This window comes from Condylura cristata, unplaced genomic scaffold (genome assembly GCF_000260355.1).
Source record: "Condylura cristata isolate star-nosed mole 26May11 unplaced genomic scaffold, ConCri1.0 scaffold00015, whole genome shotgun sequence".
Taxonomy (NCBI): Eukaryota; Metazoa; Chordata; class Mammalia; order Eulipotyphla; family Talpidae; genus Condylura; species Condylura cristata.
This window is the reverse complement of record NW_004567116.1, coordinates 8,594,480-8,603,370: the sequence shown is the minus strand read 5'-3', so window position 1 is coordinate 8,603,370 and position 8,891 is coordinate 8,594,480. Positions and strand designations below refer to the sequence as shown.

Genomic DNA, 8,891 nt, shown 5'->3' with positions numbered 1-8,891 from the left:
ACACACACACACACACACACACACACACACACACCCCTTAAAGGGGCCGCAACATACCTTCGCCAAAGGATCTAAAGGGCTCTGGGTGTTTCTTGCACTCTACAGAGGGTCTCCACACGAAAGGTGAATGAAGGATCAACTAAGAAGACTTTACCACGGGTGGTTGGAACACTTTTGGGGTGGTAATAAAGGGAAAATGTTCCAGAAACAAAGGAGATGACCAGTTCCTGCTATCACAATCCTAATTCTCCCAGGATTGAAAATAAAATTGCTGTGTGAACTAGCCAAAGCATTAGGGTAAATATATAGTCCTCGTTATGTAAGCGACTTATTCTATTAACTTAAGAAGTTAGTGTTTTTCAAATGGCAACTCAAAGGCACTGAAATGAACTCAGACTGTATACCTCACCCTTTCAGACTTCCCTCTCTTCTACAGAACATGAGCATTACCAAACAATGATAGAAGAAAGTAATGGGAAGTGAAATAGAAAAACTATATTCTCCACCTTGTGGTAAAATGCAATTCTTAAAATGGCCAAGAATTCACCCCAAGTATATGTAGATAAAGAAATTTTACATGTAGGGCTCTCCCTGGTGGCCTAAGGGGTTACACCCGGAAGCTAGACACAACCACTTCAGCGCAGTTCCCTGCCCAGCCAGGGAAGTGACCCACCTGGGGAGGCAGACTTCTGCTTGGCCTGATGCTTCCCTCAGCAGCATACTTTGACAATCTGCCTGTTCTGCTCCCCACTCTGTCTCTGGTGAATGATCACCACCCCTGCACCTCTGGCCTATACCCCAGTTCTGTATGCATAAATAAATAAATATTTTAAAAAGAAATTTTACATGCAAATATACTTGTGATGCTCAGTAATCTAATTCTTGAGAAAACTGTAGAAGCTAGATTAATATCTCAGGGAGTTAAAAAACAGTCCCTAAATTCTCCATAGTTTATCAAGGTTAAAATTTTCTGCACATAGGATGGATTTCTCCTCTATCCCAGTTTTTGAAGGGTTGACTGCATTTTGTGTCTCCTCCATACCACTGGGAAAGAGAATTATGTGTTTATTAAACCTGTGTTCCTCCATTTATGGTAGATGAATAAATTGTATCTTAACTATAATCTTAAACTCCAGGCCAGTATGGGAATCAATTTAGTGAAGCTAAAGACCATTTGTAAGAGGTCAATCATCTTTGGTACTGAATAATGGGTTCAGGTGGAAATTTAGACTCCAAAGTGCAGGTGTGAAGACTATATTGGGGAGTAGACCCAAGCTACCTTTATTCTAAAGGACTTAGTGAATTCTAGGCCAAGGCTGCTGCAAAAGAAAAACTGATTCAGATTGGAAGCCTAATTTTGAACTGCCAAGAAAATCTCATCCTAAAATGTACCTAACTGTGAATGATACATCTGAATTAGATAATTAGTACTTCCTTACATTAGATCCCCACTAAAATTATCACCCTTCTGAAGGTAATGGCTTGCAGATCAGCCTTCCCACTAGATTTTGAGCTCCTCAAGGGCAAGGGCAGAAGTATATCTTAGTCATCTTTTTCTCCCATTGTGATACAAAATGAATATTTAACAAATATTTATCACAAAAAAAATCTGACCAACAAACTCTCCGACACAGGAATCCAGCTTGATTCTGTAAGCAGAGTTCAGAGTAAGCGGAGTTCTGCGAGTATATGTATGCCATGTACACAAGTGGATAATACCCAATGCTGTTTATCGATTTTAAAATTAGAGAGAAAAAACATCCATTGATTGTACGGCTGTTTCAGATATCAGAGCTCAATTATTGTTATAGTGAGTTCTATCATCTGTCCCAAATGTGTAGACATTTTCTATATATTTCTGAATATATAAAATATCATAATCCAAATATAGTCCATCTCATTTGGGTTTACTGCTTCCTTTCACGATAGCAAGAAGAGACTAAACTGAACATGTAAAGCCTTCATACTTCAATAAATTACCAAGTAGTAGCAGTGTCCTTAACCTGCAGAAACTGTTTAGGAAATGATACACATATTATCTATTCATATGAGTAAAATATGGATGAGAACATGGAAAAATAATAACTCATGTACTAGGAAGTGGCATTTCTTGAGCTTTTAAAAAATACCTTTCTTCACTGTAATGTTCCTTTCCTGCAACAAACTAATCATAGAATGAGTATACATATAACCAGAGAAAAAAGGGAAATTTTAAGTATTAACTAGAATTCCTTATTAGATCATATTCAATGAAGGAATGAAAGCAAGTTAGTAATAAAGAGCAGGTACTCTGGAGCTAGAATGCTGGCTTCAATGGCTGTGGCATTATCTGTTCTGTGAGTTTAGACAAAGCCCTATCTTTCTGCACTTCTGCTTTCTATTTGTAAAACAGAAAAAAAATGGTAACTACCTCATGGGGTGATTAAGAGAATTTTACAGATTAAGTTTATTGTGTTTGTAAAGCACTCTGAACACTGCTTAAAATAAAATGATACATGTAACTATTTGATAGATAAAACACACATTGTTAAGTAAATACCACCTATCTTCTCTCTCATATTCTTTTTAAAACTGAGAAGTAAATGGATAGCCCTTCCCACTGAATGCTCCTATCTTGGATTTCCCAGCTGTGAACAGCAGCATTAGGTAAGGATCAGAGAGCTAAGAATTTTATCTTAAGTAAAACTAACTGGTGTATAACTTTCACTCTTTTTAGTACACAGTTCTGAGTTTTGACGGTCATTGATCCATTATCACAATTAAGAATATCACCAGTAGATTAAAAAAACTGCTTGTGCCCTTTTATTGTCCATTCCTCAACTTCTGATTCAGAATCAGTTTCTGTTCCCACAGTTTTGTCTTCTACAATGTCATATAAAAAGAATAAAGTTTGTGCTGGTGGGACTGCAAACCCATACAACCACTATGGAAAACAGGAGGTTTCTCAAACTGCTAAAAATGGAGTTTCCATATGACCCAGCAATCCCACTCCTAGATATTTACACAAAAGACACAAAAACACTGATTCAAAAAGACACCTGCATCCCCATGTTTACTGCTGCTTTATTTACAATTGAAAAGACATGGAAAGAACCCAAATGCCAAAAAGTAGATGACTGGATTAAAAAGATGTGGTACATATTCACAACGGAATATTACTCAGCAACCAAAAAAAATAAATAAACACATGCCTTTTGCAGCAACATGAATGGAGCTGGAAAAGATCATGCCTAGTAAAATAAGCCAGAAAGAAAAGGAAAAATAGCTGATGGTTTCTCTCACAGCAGGAATATAATGGATCAGATGAGAAAATAATAATAGTAATGAACAGCTATATACGAGACATTTTATGGGGGTGGAGTGGGGGATGGAATCAAGAACAGTGGGGGAAGGGAAGTCCACTGGACTATGGTGATGACACATGGGTGATTTGGTGATGGGAAGCCCATGGGATTACAACTGAGAAGGAAAAAGGCACAAAATGATGTAAAAATAAATTATTATATTAAAAAAAAAAGAATAGTTAGTTGTCTTCCGAGTCTGTTTTTTCCCACTGAGAATAATTCACTTAAGACCATTCATGTTGTTGCACACATCAGTAACTTGTCCCTTTTTATTTCTGAGTAGTACTCCATGGTATGAGTTAAAATATTCAGCTCATTATTTACCTGTTGAAAAACATGTGGGTTTTAGCAATTTTAAAGAAAACTGTTATAGATTTCTGTATGAATACAAGTTAATATTTCTTGGGGAAATACCCAGGAGTGGGAATGCTGGGTAATAGGGTAAGTGTATATTGAATTTTATAAAAGACTTTGAAACTATTTCCCAAAGTGGTTGTATGAAAAATGGTTGTATGAACCATTTTTGTATTCCTCTTCTACAGCAAAATATGCAAACTGAAATGTAACTGACTATTACTTACTTACTTAAATGTAACTTCTGGTATAAATGTATTTTATACCCATGAATTAAAGCTGGTTCTTTCTTCAATTTATTACTAATGGTTTATAACTTACTCTTTTAGTTATAAATCAGTCACTGATCATTTGGTATGAATCTTAGATGCTACTTAACATTTTCAAAGGAAAACTAAGTATCAATGAAAACTACTTTTTAAAATCTCAATCACGAATAACAATACCTGATTATCCTGTCTGTGTCCAAACAAAGCACTTCTAATAAGAACAAACCAAACTAGGAATTATATACCTGTTAGTCAGACTGGTTTTCCAATACTCAGATGAGTTTTCCCACAACTACCATAATAATCTGCTTTATATGAGCAAGTTGTATTTTTAAAAAGCTTACAAGAAAGTACTAAGAAACTTATTATAAATACTCTGTCCAGTGTTTTTTTTTTTTAAACAAATTTAAAGAGGGGGCATCTATAATTTTTGTATTGTTGGGGGGATGTAAATTAGCACATCCATTTTGGAAAACATTTGCTAGTCCCAAGATAATTGAAAGTATATCACCACACAAAAACTTGTACATAAATGTTTATAGCACCATTATTTATATTAGCCCCCAAATGGAAACAACCCAAATATTCAACTTGTGAATGGGGAAAAAAAATTGTAGCATACCCACACAATGGAATGTCATTCAACCATAGAAAGGAATTAAGTGCTGAAATATGGTATAATACGGGTTATCCCTGAAAACATGCTACGCATAAATCAGACAAGGTATTAAGTTATATGATTCACTGGTATGAAATGCCCAGGTTATGCAAATCCAGGTTATGCAAGAGCAGTAGTTGTCAAAGGTGGTGGCTAACAGGAGGGAGGGTACGTGGAAGATGAGGAATATCTGCTAATGGGTATGAGGTCTCTTTGGAGGGGGTGACAGTCACAAAACTTTGTGAACATATTTCAAGTCACTGAGTATGTGAATTATATTACAAATTGAAAATTCCACCAACAGGAAAACAAACAAGCTATGGTATAGTCACAGAAAATAGTCAAGATAATGCAACAAAAACAAATTAATACAGCTATTAACAGCAATATGGTTGAATTTTTCACAAACCATGCTGAGAGAAAAACAGCAGGTTGCTGAAGAATAGCACTATGATCATATATATCAAACTAATGTGCTGTTAGGGGCCCATATCTATACCTTTATGGTTAAATTAAAAAGAAAATTATGTGGAGGATATATTGAAAACTCAGCACAGTAAAAAATGCAGGTAATACAATCTGGAATGCAATCAAGAAGAGCTGACAGGATACTGGTAATGATCTATTTCTTGCAACGCTAGTAAGAACACAGGTGTTCACTTTTTAAAATAATTTGTAACAAATAATTTATTATGTTTAATATAATTAAATATTCCATGACTTTAAAAATTAAAGGGGAAAAGTTCTACCATCAGCTAGGAGGATCTTATAATTTTAAAAGTTATATGCTGTAGTTTTTCAAGCAGAAGTATTGGAATGTAAACTTTTTTTTTAATCTGAGTGTAATAAGCTGGAAAGAAGGAAATTTATCCCCAAATCCATGCTGACCTTTAACTAATTAAATCTCAAGCATTTGATCTTTGGGGGCCTCAATGTTGCCCAATATAAAATAAGTCACTTGCATTAACAACTCCCACACCCTTAAAATATTACAAAACAAGTGCTCTATAACAACTATACACAATGAAAAACATGTTTGCAATTCCATGGTTTTTAGAACTAAGATATATACATCATGTGTTAAATGTTTGTGAAATGCTCCTATTTTAATGGTAAAAGTCTCATAGATCCATTCTTTATCCCTGATTAAATTACCATAAAAGAATGGAGGTTTGCTTTATGCTATTTTCACGGGTGTGGTAGGAAAGCGTTCACAACATGTGGGTTCTACACCATTTCATTTTTTCAGCTACTTCTAAGTCTGGGAGAATATATTTTATCCCTAGGTCAAAAGGTAGGAAATTCAAATAGGTCACTCAAAAAAAAAATTAATTATCAGACTCTTGGTAAAGAAAGTAATGTGGTGAAAGGCCAAAATATTGATTGAAAAAGTCAGAGATACGAATTGTTCTTCCTTCTCCACTCTTGTAGTACCAAGGAGAGTTTCTGCGTAATCTAGTAGCATCTAGCATTTGTAGCACCATGTGATCAATATTATATTTTGAGCAGGCCCACCTAAGTTTTATGTTTAGGGTGACACCCAGCTGAGCATTCTACTATCCACCATCACTGGAGAGGCATTTAAAAATGATGCATTAAAAGTCTAGGACCAGATGACATCAATGGAGAATTCTGGCAGATTATTTAAAGAATATTACTCCTTCTGAAATTCTTTCCACAAATCAAAGAAGAGGGAGTACATCCAAGCTTAATCTATGCGGCCAACATAATCTGGAAACCAAAGCCAAACAAAGATATTACACCAATATTGCTGAAAAATCTGATGTAAAAATCCTCAACAAAATAGTAGTATTTTAAATCCAACAACAAATAAAAGAACCAAGTGAGATTCATTCCTACAATGTAAGGATGGTTTGACACATCCAAATAAATGTAGTACATTATAACACTGTCTTTAACAGAAGGACAGTAACAGGACAAAACCCACATGATCATCAACTGATGCAGTAAAAAGCATTTGACAAGATTTAATACATTTCCATAGGGAAAACACTACACAAATTAGGAATAGGGTAAAACTATCTCAATATAACAAAGGGTACTTAAGAAAAGTCCACAGCAAACATCATACTCAAGGTGAAAGCTTCTCCTCTAGGACTAGGGACAAGACAAGGATGCCCTCACTAGCCATTCCAAATATTGGAAGTCTTAACCAGTGCACTTAGAAGGAAATAAGTCTTATTTATTGCCACAGCACCTAGCAAAATAATTTGCACTCTAATATATAATTGTTAAAATAGTACAATTTCATCAAATCACAGGAGTCTTAAAATATAGGTTGTTTATGTAAATTTTTGTTGTGTGATTGTATCAGGAAAACACAGTATACTTAAAGGAATTGTGAAGTTCTTTTTTTTAAAAAAGATTTATTGATTTGGCCCTCCCTGGTGGCGCAGCATGTTAAAGCACAGCACTAAGAAGCTAAAGCCACTTCCACATGAGTTCAACCCCCCCCTACCCGGAGGGTGACCACATGGCAGGGCATAAATAAATAAATGGGATTCTTTAACTTGCTGTGCCACCAGGGAGAGCCCTAAAGATCTTTTCAAAGTGAAAAATTATTCAGGGCCTCCCTGGTATCACAAGGGGTTAAAGCACAGAACTATGAAACAATCACAGCCACTGCAGCAAGAGTTCGATCCCCAGCCAGGGAGCTGACCCACATGGCACAGCACATCTCTCCTGTCTCCCTGCTACTCCCCTAGTAACAGATTTCAGTAGATCTACCTGTTCTGTTCCCCACTGTCTCTGGTGAATCCTCTCACCCACCACACCTCTGGCCTGTACTCCAGTTTTTGTATGCATAAATAAGCTCTTTTCTTAAAAAAAAAGAAAAGAAAAATTATTTAGCAATATTCTTTTCACTGTTACCTGCTTTTTTATTATAAAATCTATTTTAAAAAGGTAATTTTAAACTCTCTCATTTGGCAAAGTTACAGCAGAACACTTAAACTAAGGCACAAAGGTTAAATGCTTATGGTAAGATTTTGCCTTATACATGTTAAGAACCCCTCCCCCTGAATATTCTTATTATTCTCTGCTCCAAAGGACACTTGCACTTATTAGATCATGTGGAGATACTCTATGTTAGGCACTCAACTATATGGTAAGTATAGGCTATGCGATCCCTGGAGCAAGATACTATGAAAATTTAATAGAAGCACCTAATCTAGACATAAGGATCAGGGAAGAGATCCCTGAGAAAGTGGTATTTCTACTGAGAACTAAAGGAAAATAAATTAATAGTGATCACCCAGGCAAAGGCATATATGACTGGAGATTAGAAAGAATAGTTCAGGCACGTATGTGAAAGCCTAAAGAGGCAGGCAAGAGTAAAGAACAGAGCTGTAATTCATTTAGGCATACAGGGCCTGAGAAAGAGGGGCAGAACGAAAAAGGGCAGATCATAAAGACCCAGTGACTTTATATGAGGTACAGTACTAATAGATTGCCTGGCAAATTACCGAGCACTCAGAATATAGAGCCATGATTATTGTGCTGTTGTTATTATAAGCATCATGCCAGAGTCACTAAAGGATTTTAAATTGACTTTAGATTCAATAAAACCGTATTTCAGTCTTCTGGTCCAAGAACAACCTCAGTTAGCCTAGAGCTCTTAGAGCCACGTAGGAAAATTCTCTCCGGTCTAACAGATAGCTTCTTTGGATACATACACAATTTATTCCTTTGTATCCTACAGAAAGCAGATCTACCATTAAACAAGTAAATGTCATTTTACGATACTCATGGGACTGTCTGTATCTTGTTCAGAGGAATCTCCCATATTAATTATTGCTCAAAACAAGCAAACAGTTCTCAAAAGTGTAAAACAAAAAAAAATTTTTTTTTCATTTACTATACAGGCATTTCTGATGGGAAATTTGGTCTTTACTCCCAAATGAAGCACTCATGCAGAAGATTGGAACTTTTCATGAGACATTTTTTCCAAAAAAGAAATTACCACATAAAAGAGGGCTAAAACATGGAAAACTCCTAAAATCCACTAACAAGAGACTTCATATTGCAAGCAGATAAGGGCATAAATTTATGAAATCAAGCACTACAAATAAACATTAAAAAGGAGAAAATTACAGCAAAAGTGATTAGAGAACAAGATGTTCCAGGTAGAGAAATACGCCAGCTCTTTACCCCTAAAATATCAGTTTTGTTATATAACTTTTTCCTAAACAAATGCAAGAAAAAAAAGCTCTCAGTCTTCTTAAACATATATATTGATAATCATTT

General features: G+C 35.5%; 1 protein-coding gene across 2 annotated transcripts in view; it reads right to left on the bottom strand.

The window, feature by feature from the left end:
• The window catches only part of CKAP5 (cytoskeleton associated protein 5), a 77,986-nt gene that overhangs the window by 60,418 nt on the left and 8,677 nt on the right, over positions 1–8,891 (bottom strand). The gene's annotated exons all lie outside the window — the stretch shown is intronic.